The sequence below is a fragment of the Gouania willdenowi genome, chromosome 20 (assembly GCF_900634775.1).
Source record: "Gouania willdenowi chromosome 20, fGouWil2.1, whole genome shotgun sequence".
Lineage (NCBI taxonomy): Eukaryota > Metazoa > Chordata > Actinopteri > Blenniiformes > Gobiesocidae > Gouania > Gouania willdenowi.
The window spans coordinates 9,318,487-9,337,693 of record NC_041063.1 but is presented as its reverse complement, the minus strand read 5'-3'; positions in this window follow the sequence as shown (position 1 = coordinate 9,337,693).

Below are 19,207 nucleotides of genomic sequence, written 5' to 3'. Positions count from 1 at the left end.
ACATACAGGTAAAATTTTAGGCCTAATATTGTCATGAATTAAGAGGATAGTTGCATATCTAGGCATACATTTGGGTCTACAATTTTTCAGGTCAATGTTAGCTATAACTGTAACATTAACTATTTCTTAAATACTGGAATTAACGTTAGTTTCGTGGGGTGCAGAGTCATGTAGGACCTCCACCACAATGTAAGGCATTGTTTTTTACATGTAACAAGTAACATTAGCAATGTAAGGCTAACAGGCATATCCCCATATTAATGTAGCGCTCTGTACAGGGCCACCCTTACGATAACATTAAAGCTGATATCAGGAGTTTCTGAGAAATCTATGTGTATGTGTGATTTTTTGAAACATGAAAAAATACCTAAATTTGACTATAGTCTACTGCCGGTGGTCATTCAAATACATTAATGTATAAAAGTCTGCATAGGCGGAGTTTGAGATTCTTGCCGGGGGGGGGGCAGCAAAAATAATTAATGAATTAATGTTTAAAAGTAAAGTTAGTCATGGTTAATGATCTTCGTGATGTTATTTTCCTTTTCCTGATTCTAAAAAATGTAATCTTTGACAAACAAGTCTTTGGATTCAGCTCATGAGTTATGAAACTTCTCTAAATATGATGTTATTTGAATCAACTCATTAACTCTTTATATCAGATACACATCATTAATCAGATCAAACATGAGATTTTAATAAAGAAACAGTTTAAACTAAATGTCGCTACTTTGAATCACTTTTAAGCATCGTTAGAATATTATTCAGATTTAGAGCAGAACTAAATATGTGCTGTCTGAGCTAATGATGCTAATAGTGTTAATGGTGCTAATTGTGTTAATGATGCTAATGGTGCTAATGATGCTAATGGGCGATTGTGTAGGTGCTCGTGTTCACTACTATGACATCATGCTCTATAAGCAGGAAATTGCTGAGGATGTTTTATGAGTCTGTGGTGAGTGTGATCCAAACTGAGGGTCGCAGACCCCAACAGACTCAACAGACTCATCCACAGGGCCAGTGACGTTGGAGGGATTAAACTGGACTCTCTGACGGTGGTGACAGAAAGGAGGAGCCTGTCCAAGTTGAAGGCCATCGTAGTCAGTGAGTCCCACCCACTCCATTATGTGCTGGTCAGTCACAGAAGCACCTTCAGCACCTTTAGAACCTTTAGAACCTTCAGCACCAGGCTGATCCCACCACGGTGCTCCACAGAACGCCACAGGGAATCATTCCTGCCAGTGAACATTAAACTTTACAATTCATCACTGTAACCTGACAGCATTCATTATTGTAAATATCTGTATTATATTTCTATATTTGTGTAATTAGGGGGCCAATTGTAATCATTCTGATTATTTTTCTGTTGGTAAAAGTGGTGCTGCAGGCTAAACCGTGCATGGGAGGGTTATGAAATTAGCAGGGTTGGTTCAGACCCCTTCACTTACCTCAGACGCAAAAAATTACATATGTCCGCCAGCCGGGGTAGCTATAACTAACATCAACGCATTTAGCCGGGAGTGTATTGGCTCTTATGACATCATCACTGTATGGATTATCTGTTGATTCTACCATTGTCTCCATGGAGACAGGTTCAGGTTCACGTTCATTGGGGGTCACGTTCATAGGGCATCCATGGGCTCCGGAAAACCTGGGGGTCGAGTGGCGCGGGAAGGCTTGGCGCCCTTTCATAACTATGCGCAGTTGTAGTTATTATCATTGTTATTGTTATTGTTAATATTATTATTATTTTGTTTTTTTTTACTACTGTAATGTGTGTGTATTTAATCCTTATTTAACTAACAGTCTTAATTATTCACATTTTTTCTTCTCTTTCTTTATTTGTTTAACGTTTATTATTTTTATTTGTAAAACACAAGTAATTCCTCCCTATGATAAATAAAGGCCTGATTCTGATTACCTCCAGTGTTTGAACTGAGATCAAGTGTTTATATGTGAATAAACAAATACATATAAATAAATAAATACGTCAGTTTTTCTACTCCAGCTTCAGATTAGAATGACTTTCTCCTCTGAATCAAGGACAATGTCATGTTGAAACCAATCAAAGCTCCTCTTCTGTTGAGAGTGAAATGAGTGATGTTGACTTTGTTCTGTCGTCGAGTGTTTGGCTCTTGACCTGTTTCATCATGTGATCAGATCCATAAACACTCCACATGCATTCAAATGTCTCTGATCTTTTATCATGACCAAAGACCCTTGATTTTAAAGCCATATATTATTCATATTTTCAATCATTTAACAAAACTTTAGGATAATAGAAACATAGTTAGAATGAATAGATACAACTCTGCAGGTTAATGATGTGCACAGATATTTATCCAGCAGCGTCGCTTTCATCTTTGATTTTCGAGGAACGTTTAGTGATGATTTCTAATGGCGTTCGTCCCACAGTCAGTAATTAAAGGTCCTGCTGTGAGGCGTCCATCCACTGCTTGACTTTAAACCATCATGTGATTCCTGAGCAGTGATATCATGGGTCCAATCATAGCTTAATTAAATGTTGACCAAATGAAAGATCCACAGTGGAGAGATTTATTAAAAAAAAAAATCATTTACTGAAGGAAATGAAAGTGAGGAAGTAGATCCTGAAATACCGCTGCATCAACGAATCCAGAAGAAATTATGAAAAATAAATAAATAAAACAAATATATGTTTAAAGTATGTGTTTAAAGAAGCGAAAATGTTTGAGTGTTTGTAGATAGTTTGTTAAACTATTTGTTCTCTTTCTTTAGTCTTAGTTTATTTATTTTTGTTTGGTTTCAGTTTCTAGTTTTCCTGTTCGTGGCTCCTCCCCCCCCAGTGATGTCATAGTGTTGATTGATTAGGTTTCCCCCTGTTTCCACTCAGGTGTTCTCCATTCTAAATCAATCGCCCCTCTCTATATATCTGAGTGTTTGGACACTGAGTGTAGTGTGTAATCCTGTGTTTTCCTACTTTAGTTCTTTTAGTTTTTGTTCATAAATAATAGTAATGGTAATAGCAATAGTAATTGAAGTTTATGCTCTTTGGAATGACTATATGAATAATGTATTTTTCTACATAGTAAGTGTAATTATAATTATAACTCCATTACTTGGGCTGCTTTTCTGCAAGCAACAATAAAAACCTTATTCCAATATGTAATAGTAAGTCTGTTAAAATCAAGAAATATTCCTGTTTGAGTTCCATCTTTAAAAGTCTCAGATCTGCTGAGTCAGCGGAGTTTCAAAGCTCTTTAACTCAATCATATTCCGATATCTGATATTAGAAACCATTTATATGATTGTGCTCATGGAGATAAATCAGCTGCTCTGATGTGTGCACTGAAGTTATTCTGGATCTGAGCTGTACAGTCTGTACAGTACAAATCTCAACTATTCTAAAGTCTCTAAATAATCTGTGAGCACGTAAATGCCTTAAACAGTCAAGCAATACAATTATCTGTATCAATATTGTGTTTTTATTATTGAATGTGAAAAAAAACCCCTGACATTATTGTCTGACATTAATCACTGGCCTCTAAATCAAATCAAATCAAATGCTATTGTGACAGCGTTGTGACATCAGCAGATATCTAATAGCTCTGATATTCAATATTGTATCGTATCAGAATGAAACAAGGTGATTTACACCCCTATTAAACATATAATTGACAGAAAGATGAAGTCATCAGACACGTTTGAATAAAAAAACAGCTGCACACACACACACAGGAAGTGCAGGCGGAGCTGGTGAATGTCTGTAATCAACATGTGAATGCTCTGATAATTAATGACGAAGGTCACATGGCTCAGGAGGAAGATTCTCTACATTTCCTAGCTTTAATATCATTTCTGATCATTAGTGATGATGTAACGTTAGGATCATCTCACAGATTAAACCTGTGTTTCTAGGTAATAATGATCATGTTTCACTGACACACACTATCATTGTTTGGATGATTAACACACTGGTCATGTGTAACAGTAATCCTTAATAATCCTTAGTGAGGATGAAGCCTCGTGAAGCGTTCCATCTTCACTCAGTAACTGAGGTTGCATGTTCTCCATGGCCGTGTTTGTCTTTCTATGTGTGTTAAATAATTAAAGTGAACAGGTTTGACTCATAAATGTATATTTTTATATTTAAAGATAGTGATGTTTAAACCCTGAACAGTTTTTCTACTGTTGGTTTCCACAGAGACATAAAATATCAAAGCTTTAAAAACATGAAGAGAAATAAAAATAATAGTGTATCAATAATAAAATAATAAAAAAACTCTCATTATTTAATATTTGTTTCCAAAACCAAAATGAGAAAACGGGAAATGCCTTGTTTTTCTAATTAAAACTCTTTTGCTTCGGTAAAGAAAAAGAAAAAGGGAAAATGAACACCTTTATCAGTTTTCTCCATTACCGTTATAGACCAGAGTATGTGACCCGGAAGTGACGTGTTTACCTTGACCACAGACATAAATCACCTGTCCCTAGATTTGTCATGGCCGGACTGGAGGAATATAAGGAGTTAGTAGCAAAGTTTTTTGCAGACGGCAACACCGATGCTGAGATATCTCTAGCTTTGCACAATGTAGGAGTCCTTAAGTCCTCCGAGATGTCCGTGAGGAGGTTCCGTGCCCAACACCAGCTGAAGCGAAATGGACATGTCTCGGATGCACAGTTGGAAGGAGCAAAAAAAAAGTAAATAAACAAAATAAATCTGAGAAGAAAAAAACAAGGCGGAAATAACAAGTACCTAAATAAAAAAGTATGTGAAGCAATTTACAATATAAACAGTAGTAGTGATCGACCAACGTCATCGGCTGATTTTTGTTTTTTTTGTGTATCGGCATCTGCCCTAAAGAATTCATATCACTCTATCCCTATTCAGTAGAGCTTTGAAAAAGAAGATGTCAATACAATAAGACATTCAAATACACTTTAATTCTAAGATCCCACAGAAATCATTATTGGTGGATCATTGATGTGTAAATGAAAAACCCACATCATGGGTGTGCAGTAAAATTAAAAGAACAACATGCTCCAGGTACCACAGTCTTCTCCTCCTGCTCACTTGTAACAGCTCCATCTGTTCTTTGTTTCCAAAATGCTGACCCTTGAGAAAAAAACACATGTACAGTAATTTTCATGTAAGTTTAATGGAATAAGTGATATCACTAAAGAAAATAAAATTATAAATGTGTTTGTAATATTAGAATTACATGTATGTAGGAGCTACTTAATTTAGCTGTAAGCTTTGTAATATTTTACTTGATTTTTAGTGATGTTGTATCTCATAGTGTTGATATAAGTTGTTTCACATCAGTCATTCAAACATAACTCTTGTTCCATCAGAATCACATATTCTGTTTCCCTGACTATCAGTCAAAACAAAGGAGTCCTGCTGTCCCAAGGCCTCTTTCACCTTCATGGCAATAGGGGCCACTGATGCCTCCAACTCAGAAAACCGGACCGTTACCATTTTACTCGTCTCCAGCTTTCCATTCAGAACCTCAGCAATGAAAACACTCCTAAAAATTGATAATATTTAGTTATTTTTTCCTGTGTTTATGAAACATTCAAAACATTCATTTTTTTTTTTTTTTATTATTATTAGAACTCATTTTAATGTTGTAGATGACAACATTAAAACTCCAGCTAAATAAATCTGAAATTAAAAATGATTTCAAGATAAAAACTGTAATAAAAGGGTCACTCTTGAGTCAAAGTCCTTTTCTCGCTCTAGATTTTGTCATGCCCCCACACCTTATGCAGTACAAACTTTTACATTGTGAATATTTTTAATAACTCCAGAGATGGTTTTGTTTTCTCATAAACAATGGCATTATATCATCCAAGTGTAGTACTAATGTCCTTTAGAGTTGTCCATCCAAGTAAAATGTGGGTGTTCAGTTACAGCTCGGACAGTGTGAAAAAGTTAAAAAGCTGGGCTTGGTTGAGTGGAAATTAGTAATATAAGTAACAAAGCAAATTCAAAGTGAGAAAAAAAGTTTGTCACCTTGTGAACGTTTTGGTGGTACTCCTTGAAATAGGAGCGGTGGGATTGGTTGCTGTGCTCGAAGGGCGGTGGAAGGAAAACCGGACAGGTTGGCCTGACTGGGGTACCTCTGATATTTTTTCCTCAGCGATTCTGTCACCGTGTACCTCATAGTGGCCTCTAGGTGTGAGGTCGAAGGAGGCAAAGTCGCCATCATTTCTAGAAAATATGGCCACATTGGTATCATCTGTGAGATAGATGGTTTCCTTTTGGACCAATGAAAGGTATTCATAATGTTTATTTTAGACAACGTCACAGTTAAATCCATTTTATTCTTACTTTAAAATGAATATCAAATCTATGACTTGATAAAACATTTTTTTAAATCAGACAAACTGTGTACAAGGTAAAATGGATCACAGAAAAATAAATTAATAAGGAAATAAGAAAGATGACTATGATTTGTGTGGATACTTACTAACTGTAAACATACAGTAAGTATAATTATACATTTGTTTCATTGGGAAAATATTGTTGAATGTCACCATCTAATTGTAATTCTAAAAATATTTGTAGTGATAACAACAGTCTCATTCAAATGTATATTGCACTAACAAAGTTGACAAGGGAGGTTAAAGGTAAAATGTTAACAGATTAAAATAACCCTACATCATAGTTGCCAGACTCAGTCTGTGAGAACTGTTCAGCAGGAATACAGTATGTAGTGACCACTGATCCACCAAGGAGGGACAAAAGTGCTGACACACTACTATCTTAAAAGTTTAGGCAATAACACCAAGGTTCCCAAAGTGGGGTATGTAATAAAAAATAAATAAAAATTGGAAACTATAATATAAATATAAATTAAACAGTGCGGAGCATCTATGTATTGTCACAAATCATACAATAGTATTTTTTTTTTTCTTTTGGTAGTCAGAACATCACCAAAATGTAATCACCGGTTCCTTGTCAAATGTATCAATTTTCCTGAAAATTTCATCCAAATCCGTTGATAAGGTTTCAAGTGATCTTGCTAACAGAATGACAGAATGACAGACAGAGGGTAAAACATAACCTTACCGCTCGTAATAATAACAATACGTTCAATAATCAACAATCAGCTTCATTTCCCTCAAATTAAAGCTTATTTTAAACAAAAAGTTGAAATCCTGTGAATGGAATCAGTTACACTGAAAACTAAGAAACTGTCTACATTCAGTTTTAGAAGTAATTAGAAGTTTTATTTAAATGAATTCTGTCACAAGTTGATGATGAAACCAAATGAAAAGAAATCTTTGGTTCTTTATGATGAAATAAATCTATCATATTTAAACACTTTTCATTTTCAGATAAGCATCACTCATCAAAGGTAGCGCTAATGCTAACACACGCTGAGCATGTGCACATTTAGCTGCTGCTTTCATCTTTAATGAGTAAGTAGAACGTTTCCCCTTATCATTTATTTTAAATCTATCACTGACATGTGAACATATACTATATTTATTATGAGCACTCATGTATTAGTTACATTCTGTCATTAAACAGACACAATAATAGTAGCGGTAGTGGAAGGTGTTAGCTACACGTTAGCACGGCTAACATGAGATTAATATATGATTATATTACAACACATTTAAACTACAGACAACCTGAAAACTGCCTTTTTTTAAAATAAAGGAAAAAAAAAAAAAACATGCAAACAATCCAATTCTACCAAATGTAAAGGTGAATTATTTATTTACACAAACTAAAGCTGCACAAGATAAGAAAACATGTGGTTATATAATCTATTAATCACAGATCTAAGTGTTAAAGTTCCTGTTTACTGAGTCAAAAGCTGATACTTAGTAGTTTATTGGGGTTGGTTCATGTTTAACAGTTTATTATTTTATTTCATGTTCATTAAAAACTCTTCATTGAACACAGTGTTGTTTGTCGAGGTTTGTTTGACAAATGTTGTCAAAGTTTGACACGTGCACTGCCGGGATGCGTTTTATTTGTGCAAAAAATAAAAACTAATCTAAACTTTTTCAGGGTTTATTTTTGTCTTGTTTGTCCTTTTTCATTTAGTCTGAGTTCATTTAATTGTCTTTAGTTCATGCGTTAACTCTTCCTGCTCGTGGCTCCTCCCCCCAGTGATGTCAGTGATTATTTCCTTCCTGTTTCCACTCAGGTGTTCTCCATTCCTCCTCAATCTCTGTTTATCTGAGTGTTTGGAGACTGAATAGTTGATGTTTTATTCTTGTATAGTGCCTTGTTTTTCTGTTCCTGTGTTCTCCTACTTTCTGTATTTCAGTTCTTTGTGTTTTTGTTTTTAAAATCTCTCTTCTACCATCGTCTGTATACACTCAGAGCCATGATGACACATTTATTGTGTTTCTCAGTGACATCAGCAGTCATCCCTGAGCTGAACTCTATCAGAGGAGATATTTATAAAGAGAGGGAAGTGTTACACATTAAAGGAAGGATTCATATCTGTTGAGATTATAATGTCGTTTTATTGTGTCAGTGTTGTGACAGAGAATAAAAAGGGTGAGACCTCACACTGTTTAGTAATAATGAGTGTGAACCCTTGTTATAGATTCATCAGATTAAATGTGACACAATATTATTGTTTTTGTCAGTTTAGTTCATTTTTTTTTGTTTGGTGCACCCACACACACACACACACACACACACACACACACACACACACACACACACAGACACACACACACACACACACACACATCGATGTCGTATCATCGTCACACATACGCTCTAACTTCTTACTTTTTCACCGTTTTTTCTTTCCTCTGCTGTGTTTTTTATGTGTTGTGATATTATATTATATTATAATTTATGTGATATTTAATATTTAACTAACTTAAACTTTCCCATTGTCCTGAGGGGTATTCCATAAAGGAGGGTTAACAAACTCTGAGTCTATCCATAAACTCTAGGTCAACATACCCCGCGATGGGAAACTCTGGGTATCTGATTCCATTACAGCTGGTATGAAATGGGTCAATCAACCCTGAGTATGTAAACCTTGGGTTACTTACGTGCACGCGCGCAATAAAAAGCCATCATCAATGGATCAAAGATTACTCAAACTGCCATGATAACCAAACGGAAGAGAGTGATTTATTCACCCTGATGGGTGAAATAAGCCGTTGTTTGATGAATATGAGCCTGTTCAAAAGGTGCGTTCAGTCTTCAGTGACTATAGTGGCTTAAATCACCCGTATTTAGTCACACTTTTTGGTCACTTCATCACTTTATCTCTTCAGTGACGTGACGAGCGGTGAATAATATGAATAAAATGTGTCTGAGGAGACGTGTCAGCAGCATAGGATGTCTACATAGAGAGCCCTCCTGTTACACTGGATATAAAGACAGTGGCTGCTGCTTCATATCACATCATTTATATTGATTCTTAACGTAATATTGTCGCCAGAGTCATCTCAACGTCCTAAAAAAACACTGAAGCAGGACGCAAACCCACGACCCATCGCTTTCAAGAGCAGTGTCACACTTCAGTGCGCCATCATACCTTCAAAGACGTGTGATCTACAGACTTAACTGTATAACAATATAAAACAACAATCAAGTCTTAAAAGTTGATTTATTTAAATGATCATCTCCTCCTTTATATTATCCACAGGTTTTTATCCAGAGAACTTTACTACAGACGTCAGTAGATGTTTCAATGCAGATCAACCTCTCAGTGACTTTCACTTAATGATCTACGTCTACAATGTTATAAAGAAAATTACCGTTATCACAAAAAAAACAAAAAAAAAGCAACACAACATTAGTAATGATGTGAACACGTCTGTGGTGTGTGATGTTACTAATGTGTTTCAGAGAAAAGTGTTAAGGTTTATTAAAGTGTTAAGAAACGTTGTTCAGGTGGGCGGGGCCAGGTAGAAACCCAGGGTTTCTTTGATAAAAACCTGCCAGCGACCAGGTTTAGTTCACGGACAATGTTGCCATGGTAACATACTCAGAAAAGAACTCACCTCGCTTTTTGGAATGAGATACTCAGAGTTTCCCTCATTTGAGCCTGAACATACTCGGAGTTTGAACAAAACACGCTTTATGGAATACCCCTCTGATGGTGACGAGCTGATCTAAAACCTGTTCATCCTGGATTGGTTCAACAAAGACATATTTTCATTAAAGTGGATTAGCATTAGTTACTGACCTTAGTTAATCCTGGTGTTTAAATGATCTCATGGACTTTGTCACCTTCTTCTTATTATTTATCCAAAACACATTGTTATTTAAAAGAACATTTTACAGTCAAGTTCAAAGCAACACTATCTTTCTTATTGTTCCAGGGTTTGTTTATTGTCCAATGATGGATAGATTCACAGCAGATTATTAACTTTTCTAAAAATATATTAATAAGTTATATTTCCTGAAGTTTCAGGATAAATTTCTAATTAAAATATTACATTTTACATGTTTAATTGATGAAGGATACATAAACACCTCACGTGTAGTTATGGTTTTTAGTGATAGTTTGGTGGTTGTAGCTTTAGAAATTTTTTTGTTTATCTCTCCATTCATTCATTCATTCATTCATTCATTTATTCCTTCATCATCTACACCATTCTGTCTCATTCCTCATTTCCTCTTTGATGTCAGCAATGTTTCCTTTTCATTAAACTTTATTTCTTTATTTGCTGCTCAGTGAAATATGACACGTTGCATTTCCATCAAACAGTGGAAACATTCAGCTGATGCTCTTACTAATTGATTTGGATTATTATTTCATATATCATTTTCGATAAAAGTTGAATCTACAAACATGAAACTGATAGAAATCACTTTTGAACTGTCAAAGAAGACAGAATGTAAGAAATATCCTGTCATTCAATGTAAGTGTAACATCACGTCTGCTTTAACAGCCAATGATTTAGTCCTAATAACATCTCCACTCTGAGCGTTTCCTGCTGTAGTCACTAAAGTCTACAATAGTTATAAGTAATTAACGCTAAACCTTCTTTTTCTCTGCAAAACAACTCAGATTTGGTCAAAAACATTTGGTCAACCACTGAAGAACACTTCACTTTCTTTTATCCATCCATCCATCCATCCATCCATTCATCCATTTTCAAACCTGCTTGCTTCTGTTTTTCAGGGTCGTGGGGGTCTGCTGGTGAGTGTCTCTGACTCACACTGGACGTTAGGTGGGGGTACACCCTGGATAGGGCTCCAGTCCAACAACACAAACACAAACAACTACTCACATTTACACACTCCTACGGGCAATATAATAAACCTACAGTCAGGTTCTTTGATTGTGGGAGGAGCCTGAGTACCAGGAGGAAAACCCAGGCAGCATGAGGAGAACATGCAAACACCACATGGATCCAAGTGTCCACCCCAGGGCATGGATCCAGGACCATTTTTACAGTAAGTTCTGCCTTAATTTTTTTGTGTATTTTGGAAAGTGTCAAATATTTCTTTCTAAATATTAGAGGTAGAAGATCCAGATGTTTGCGCAGTGGATGATCTGATCCAACATTAGTACCACTATGACCTCATGACTCCAGGTTCATCCAGGTACGAACGAGAAGAAAGTAGTTTAAACATCTCCAAACATCTCCACATCATCCTGGAGCTTCTGTAGCTAAGTAGAACAAAGATGGTAACATGGACAGCTCCCTCCACAGTTTAACCCACATAAATGAACCCCCACAGTTTAACCCTCACAGTTTAACCCCCATAGTTTAACCTCCACGGTTTAACCCCCACAGTCTAACCCCCATAGTTTAACCCCCATAGTTTAACCTCCACGGTTTAACCCCCACAGTCTAACCCCCATAGTTTAACCTCCACGGTTTAACCCCCACAGTCTAACCCCCATAGTTTAACCTCAAACCTCAAAACCTACTTATTTGCTCGTATAATAGCAGTAACCTAATACGGACATGGTCTCGTTGCTTTGGTCAAAATCACAGAGCATTGCACGTAAATGGTCAACACCTAAGACCATTGCGAGAGACCGTTACATTCAAAACCTACTTGTTTACTAAAGCGTACACCGTATAAGCATCCCCTCTGTAGTGATTGCTGAGATCACTACCTGCGCCCAGTACAAGACGAAACCTTGTCTGTAGTGGTAGCATTTCATAGCATGGTGGAGGCCGCAAGACGTTTAATATTAACCTAACCACCGTAATTCTGTAAAGCGACTTTGAGTTCCAAAAAAAAAATCGCTGTATAAAATATATGTATTATTATTATAACGTGTGTATCATAGAGTATCATGTTTTTCTGCAGCCTGTGCCTTCTCCTCGCCCTCCGCTCTCTTTTCTGTTTCAGGTGTCTTGATGCTGGAGCTGGCAGTTCCTGGTCGATGGTTCATGAATCAACTAATCTGGAACACTCTGATGTTCTATCCCTCCACCCTGTTCTTATAGTTCTTTTGTCCACAAACCCAAACCAGTTGAGGCAGATGACTGCCACCTTAGAACCTGGTTCTATTGGACATTTTCTCCTGTTATAAAAACAAAATAAGGGAGTTTTTTTTCTTCCTACTGTCACTAAATGCTTGTTCATGTAGATCTTGTTGGATTCTTTCTTTCTTACTATGAATTGTATATTGTTAAGCACTTTAAGATGACTTTGTTGTATTTTGCACTATATAAATAAAGTTGAATTAAATTCAATCCACTGATTAAAGTTGACGTTTCCTCAGATTTAAACACACTGATATCACGCTCATCACTACTCATTATATTCAGAGGTTATTTTTAACCAATCATCCATAGCCAGCAGCGCTGTGAATAAATAAGGCTGAAATCGTGTGTTTCTGTGTGTTTCTAGAGCTGTGTTTATTATAATAGAATATATATATATATATATATATATATATATATATATATATAAACACAGCTCTAGAAACACACAGAAACACAGCTCTATAAACACAGAGCAGTGACATTTAACCAGCGCTGTTGGCTTCATTTATTTCACTCTGTCTCTTTATGATGGAACTGAGAATAAAACGGCACAAGTTTAGAAACAAACCTTTTCCTCTTGTGTGACATTTACTTTGAGTGAATTTAATGTTTTTCTACCTAATTTCCAGATTAAAACTCTGATTTAACCACAGCCCAAAGGTTTGTCTCTGTTAACGTTCTCATTCCATCCATTTCAATACCAAAAATGTTCACTTTTACTTCCTAGTGTGTGTTTATAAAGCACATTATAAACACAAATTTATGTGCACATTATTATAGTTGCATGAATACCAATGTGTGTGTTTGTGCTCCTTGTGAACATGGCTGTGTTTGAAGTGGTGTGGGTTAGATGTCATCGTTGGTTTCAAACATTAGATCAGCCAAAGAACCAGAGGCAGGCCTTTTCTCCCACCCAAGCACCACCCCACCCCCACCCCCACTTCCATCGATATGAACACAAAACTACTCTCCAGGCTAAGGCTTTGCTCTTCATTTTAAATATTGATGCATTTCCTCCTCTTTCTGATCTGATCCAAAGCTTTTCATCCTCCCACACAATGAAGTTAACCGTGAACCATTGAAACCAAGCGGAGCTGTAATCTGTCCAACCTCAGCAGGTTATTCTATGATTTAAACATTTAGAGTCCTCGTCTCACCTTCTATGACACCATGTGTCATCTATAAATTAAATCTAACAATCACAGTTTACTGTAAAATGATGATAAAACATCCTCGTTTTAACTTCTCATCATGTTAAAGATGTTCACATTCATGTTGGACACACACACACACACACAATAAATTGATTTATTTTATTGCTTAATTGTGACCATCACCAGCCCTCCCTAAGGAAGGGTAAGAAACCTTTTTTTATAGGGAGGATATAAAAAGGGAGAGCGGTGTTACACCTAGGTGGAGGGGGAGGGGAAAGGGAGCAGGAAGGAGAGACTCAAGGTAGGAAATAGAAAAGGTGGGGAAGAATAGATTATTTTACAGTGAGAGTGAGATGTGAAATTGTAGAACATATTGTGCTTATTATGTTGTGTAATCAACCCAGTATAGTGACAAGTGTGAAGCTTAGCTATAATGGTGGTGGCTGTGGACAGGGGGAATGAGTGAGTGGTAATATCTAAAGCAGGTATTTGGGATTAACGTGTCTAAAGTTAAGTCCAGTATGAGTTTTATCCCACATCCCAAGGCGTGCCAGTGCATCGTAGACCAGTATATGTGCAAAAACCGCAACCGCAAACCCAGGAAACTGCCCTGGGCCCGCAGATGCAGCCAGGACAGCAGAAAGAGTGGGCGCCAAGGAGCTCCAGGCCACCCCTCTACGGTCGAGCAGCCCCCCAGACGCCCCTGAGATCCCAGGCCGAGAAACAGCCACCGCAACCCCGAGAAAGCCCCAAGCAGCCGAGCACCCAGCGCATCCCGCCACCGACCCCAAACCCCAACCCCAAGGCCCCTCCGCCAGCATCCCGCCCCGACTCAAGCACCCAACCCCCCAGGGGGAGGGCCCAGAGAGTCCCCCACCCAGGACCCCAGCAGAGGAGCCAAGGCCCACGCCCAGCAGACCGCCAGAGCTGCACCGAATGGGCAGCCGGCAGGCCCAGAGCAAGCAGGGTCCCCAGGCCAGAATGACCCGGAATGGAAGCAGCACCGAGAGCAGCGCCCCCAGGGACGACAACCACGCCTATAGCCGCCTAGGGTACCAAGATGACGCTGCAAGTTGCCCCGCCGGCCCCCAGGCGCACCGACCGAGCAGATCGCCTTTCCTTGATGCCACCCGCACGACGAGCCCGAGACAGCCCCCCCACCACCACCACCACCACCAAAGGGCCCAGCCACACTGCAGAGCCCGGCTCACAAGCCGGGGCCACCCGGCGCAGCACCCGCAGGCACCACACACACACTATTAATCTGACTGAATAAAGCTGATCATGATTGTAAGGCCAAAGGGTTTCTCTCAGAGAGCTATGTTCAAGACATGTTTCATAAGGCTGTTGAATTGATTCTGAATGAGAAAATCATTTAAACATGTCAGTATGAATATATATTTATATATTTATACACTCATAGTGTTCAGTTACAGTGGAAAACTTAGTTTATCTACAATCAGAATGATCAGACTCTAAGAAAGGACCAGGCCCAGGTCATAGACCAGCCTTATGTAAATATTATTATTTACTAATATTTTAGTATAATGACTTAAGATATGAGGGAGAGATTGTGTATCGATTGAACATTGATGATTAACTGATTGTACATTCTGTTTTTGTTTTAATTTTCATTTAGTTTTGTTTTGTTTTTAAACCCTTTACATCATTGTGGAAAAAATGTTTCAAATATTGTAATAAAAAGAGACCAAAAACAAGGTGTTTGTGTGTTTTCTCTGATTCTCTCATGTTGACTTGTTCCTGTTTTTTTTTCTTCTTCTGGTGATTAATAATACACACACACACACACACACACACACACACACGTTGGATGTTAGAATCCAACCCTTGGTGACATGTTGTAGCTGCGTTAGCGTCACTTTAATTATACACATGATGCTAAGCTAGGTGGTGATTAGCTCAGCTCTGGCGTGTGCTCCTGCTCCTGTGAACGTGTCACTGATTAACGGCGTGTGGAGCTCTGTGATTGGTTGGTGATGGACCAATGGGAGGAGTTACCCTCACCATACAAACAGTTATTTCACACTCTGTAAAGCTTTGTGTTTCATGATCACATTAAAGTTTATCATCCAACACTATATGATGACTAGAGCAGAAACATCAGCCTCTGTAATCTTTGCTTTCTGCTCAATGACAATAACTTTATAATGTTGGTTTTAAACCTGCGGTGCTGGTCGAGAGGGCGTTCCATTACAGTTAATCTATTTGACAAAATGTAACGAGTGATTTCTGCACATTATTATTAGCATTATTGGTAATGATCAATACATGGGGGTTCGGGTTATGCTTAGTAAAGGGTCTAAACCTTCCTTGAAATCAAATTTGGTCCAGAGATGCACGCTCTTCCTCAAGCCCCACACTGGATCCCCCACACTCAAAACAATCCCACCACCCTAAGTTTCTCTCCAGATAAATAAAGGTCATTATTGTAGTTGATTCTGATTAATTCACTCACTGTCTTTATTCTTATATCCACCGTTTACTGTTTAAAGGGGGGGATCATGTTTTTTTCAGGCACATAGTACCATTCTATAGCATACTAAAATAACTACCCACATTTTTTGGGAAAATGCAGCAAATATTAAAAAAAAAAAAAGAATTGCCTCTGTAACACACGGTACGACGCTTCGATTTCGCCTCTGTCTCTTTAAGAAACTCCAAGCTTGTCTGACACGCCCGTGAACACGCCCCCTTCTGTACTCATACAAACACGCATCGGATGTTGTTTACTTCTGTTTTTTTTTTTGTGCGCTGTATTTGACTACTTTCTACATTTTGAATGGTTATGAAAGTGATTTATTGTTTTTTAGTCTCAGTATACTTATTAATCCACTTTCAAATAAGCCCTTGTTTTAAAGCAGTCATCTGAAAAGTGCTAACATGATGCTAATCTTATATTAACTAAAATGTTATGTTAATATGTTAATCCCATTTTAACTAACATATTACCCTAACCCTATTGGGTGCTGTTGCTATATGTTGCCACCATAAATGCATAAATGACCAGAACACTAGGCATGTCTATCACACACAAAATAAAATGCAGGAAATACCAAGGCCAGCAACATTGTCATGGTGGGATCTACGTAGGACCACCTCTCTCTGTGGTGGGTCCTGTGCACCTGGTTGTGTGTGTGTGGTGCTTTCAGGGACTGTTGGAGAGAGAGAGACGACACACACCAGAGCTGCTCAGACCCTAAACATGTCCAACTTTAGAGAGTTTTCATTGTGTCAAACAGCCTCAGGAGAACAACAGTGTAGATATGAACAATCATAAATCCATCATCTCCTGAGGCTGATACAGTAAGACACATCATGGTTGGGTTGATTTAATAGACTACTGGGATTGGATTCAATGTTTAGGATGTGGAGGTTTTAATGTCAAATGAAAGATCATTTATTTATTATTACAGTAGTATTAGGCAATATAAATAGGCATATTATGTATGGCCTTTTAACAAAAATCATACTGACAGGTTAACATTAAATAAATAAATAGACGAATACTTTATTTTATATTATATATATTCTCTAGGTTAAAAATGTTTGTGGAGATTTCTGTATATTCTAGTGGTTCCCAAGCTGGGGTACGTGTACCCCTAGGACAGGGTTCTGCAATATGTGGCTCTGGAGCCTCGTGTGGCTCTTTCAGTCTTTTGCAATGGCTATAAGAAAATACTGAAATGATGAATTGTTATTTCTTACAGAAGATAGTAGTGATAAATGACACTGACACTAAATAAAATAATGATATAGCAATTTGTCAACCTAAAAATAAATCACATTGTGTAATAACTATCATCAACAATAAACTTTGTGTGTGTGTGCGTGCGTGTGTGTGTGTGTGTGTGTGTGTGTGTGCGTGTGTGTGTGTGTGTGTGTGTGTGTGTTGGTCCAGTTCCAGCTCAGCTAACAAACCAAATGTAATCAAAGTGACTAATGTTTATCTCAATTTTATTTGGACAAAAATGGAATTTAGTGGAGATTTAATGGAGCTTAATTTTATTCCTTTTGTTCTAAAATGAAATGTTTCCATATTTCCTGCAGTTTTTTTTGTCTTTCCACGAGTTACAATAAAACCTCTGACCATAACACACACACACACACTATCCTATACGCCCCACTAAACAATATAACAATGTTCTGTTGATTTAGTAAAATTACATAAGATTAGTAAGCGTTTTAGATAAGGGGGAATCATCAGTTATTATAGATTAGATCATATACATACATTTAGGGGTAACATATTATATAATATAACATTCCAACAGAATGAATGCACATTTCCACCTGATGTTACAGAGTTGATTCTACACTGTACTACTATAGATTGTTTTATTTCAGTGTGGATTTCACGTTCATGAGAACATTTCAATTATATTTTAAAGTCACTTATTAATTTTGAATCACACTAGTTTTTGCTGATAACTGAGGTGTAGCTGTATGTGTGAACAGAGATGATAAATAGCTCCTCATCATTAGTTGTGTTTATTTACTTAACGTTACGGAGACACTGGTTGACTCGTCCTCTTCTTATTCTTCTCTCTTTAAACCTCCTGTTGTTTGCTCACATGTTTACCGTAGTGTGTGCGTGTGTGCGTGTGAACATGTTTTCTTTCATTTTCTCCTTTTTTTTCCATCCAACACACACACACAGTTTGGACAAATCACCAAACAGAAGAAATAAGCATGAGTTTCACAAGAAGGGAGGGGTTGTGTGTGTGTGTGTGTGTGTGTGTGTGTGTGTGTGTGTGTGTGTGTGTGTGTGTGTGTGTGTGTGTGTGTGTGTGTGTGTGTGTGTGTGTGTGTGTGTCCTTTGATGTGAGTGTGTTTTAGGGACACGCTATAATTTCTAAAGTGAATGCTGAGCAGAAATAGAACATGAGTGGGTTTTTATATATATATATATATATATATATATATATATATATATATAAATATATCACAGACCAACCAACCAGGGCTGGTAGCAGTGTTAATGCAGCTGTGTCACATCTGTTCTATTTAAAACCTCCTTCACTTCATTTGGTTCATCATCACTTTAACACTCATCGTTTGTTGGCCGCTCTATCAAAGCTAAAGGAGTTTAAAGGAAACTAAAACACTAAAAAATAAATAAGTAATAAACATTTATTGTACAGAAAAGAAAATATGGAAACAGATTCAGACTTTTTTTTCAACAAAGTGATGATTTTAGACACTTTAGACACAACCAGTGTTGCGCTATGTGGTGCAGGAGGCGTGGCCTAAAAGTCAGGCCTGATCCCAGCTCCGTCCACTCAGAGGACCACGACAAACACACACGGGATCAGCTCCCAATCATGCACCGATCACTCTATTGATCTACAGATCTGAGGACAAATACAACCAATCGGATTTTCTCTAAAGAATTCATACGACTTGTAAAATAAAATAAATGTTTAGCTTTTAGTGAATCAAGAAGTTACGTCAAATGTTCCATTCAAAGTGAATTCCTCATGTTCATACCATTATATCTTTATATACTGTATTTGATCTTGTGATTTATTCCCACTGTAGGGCCATTAAACAGGCCAACAGACCTCTGCCTAAATGTGGTTAGTATCGACTTTTCTAAACAT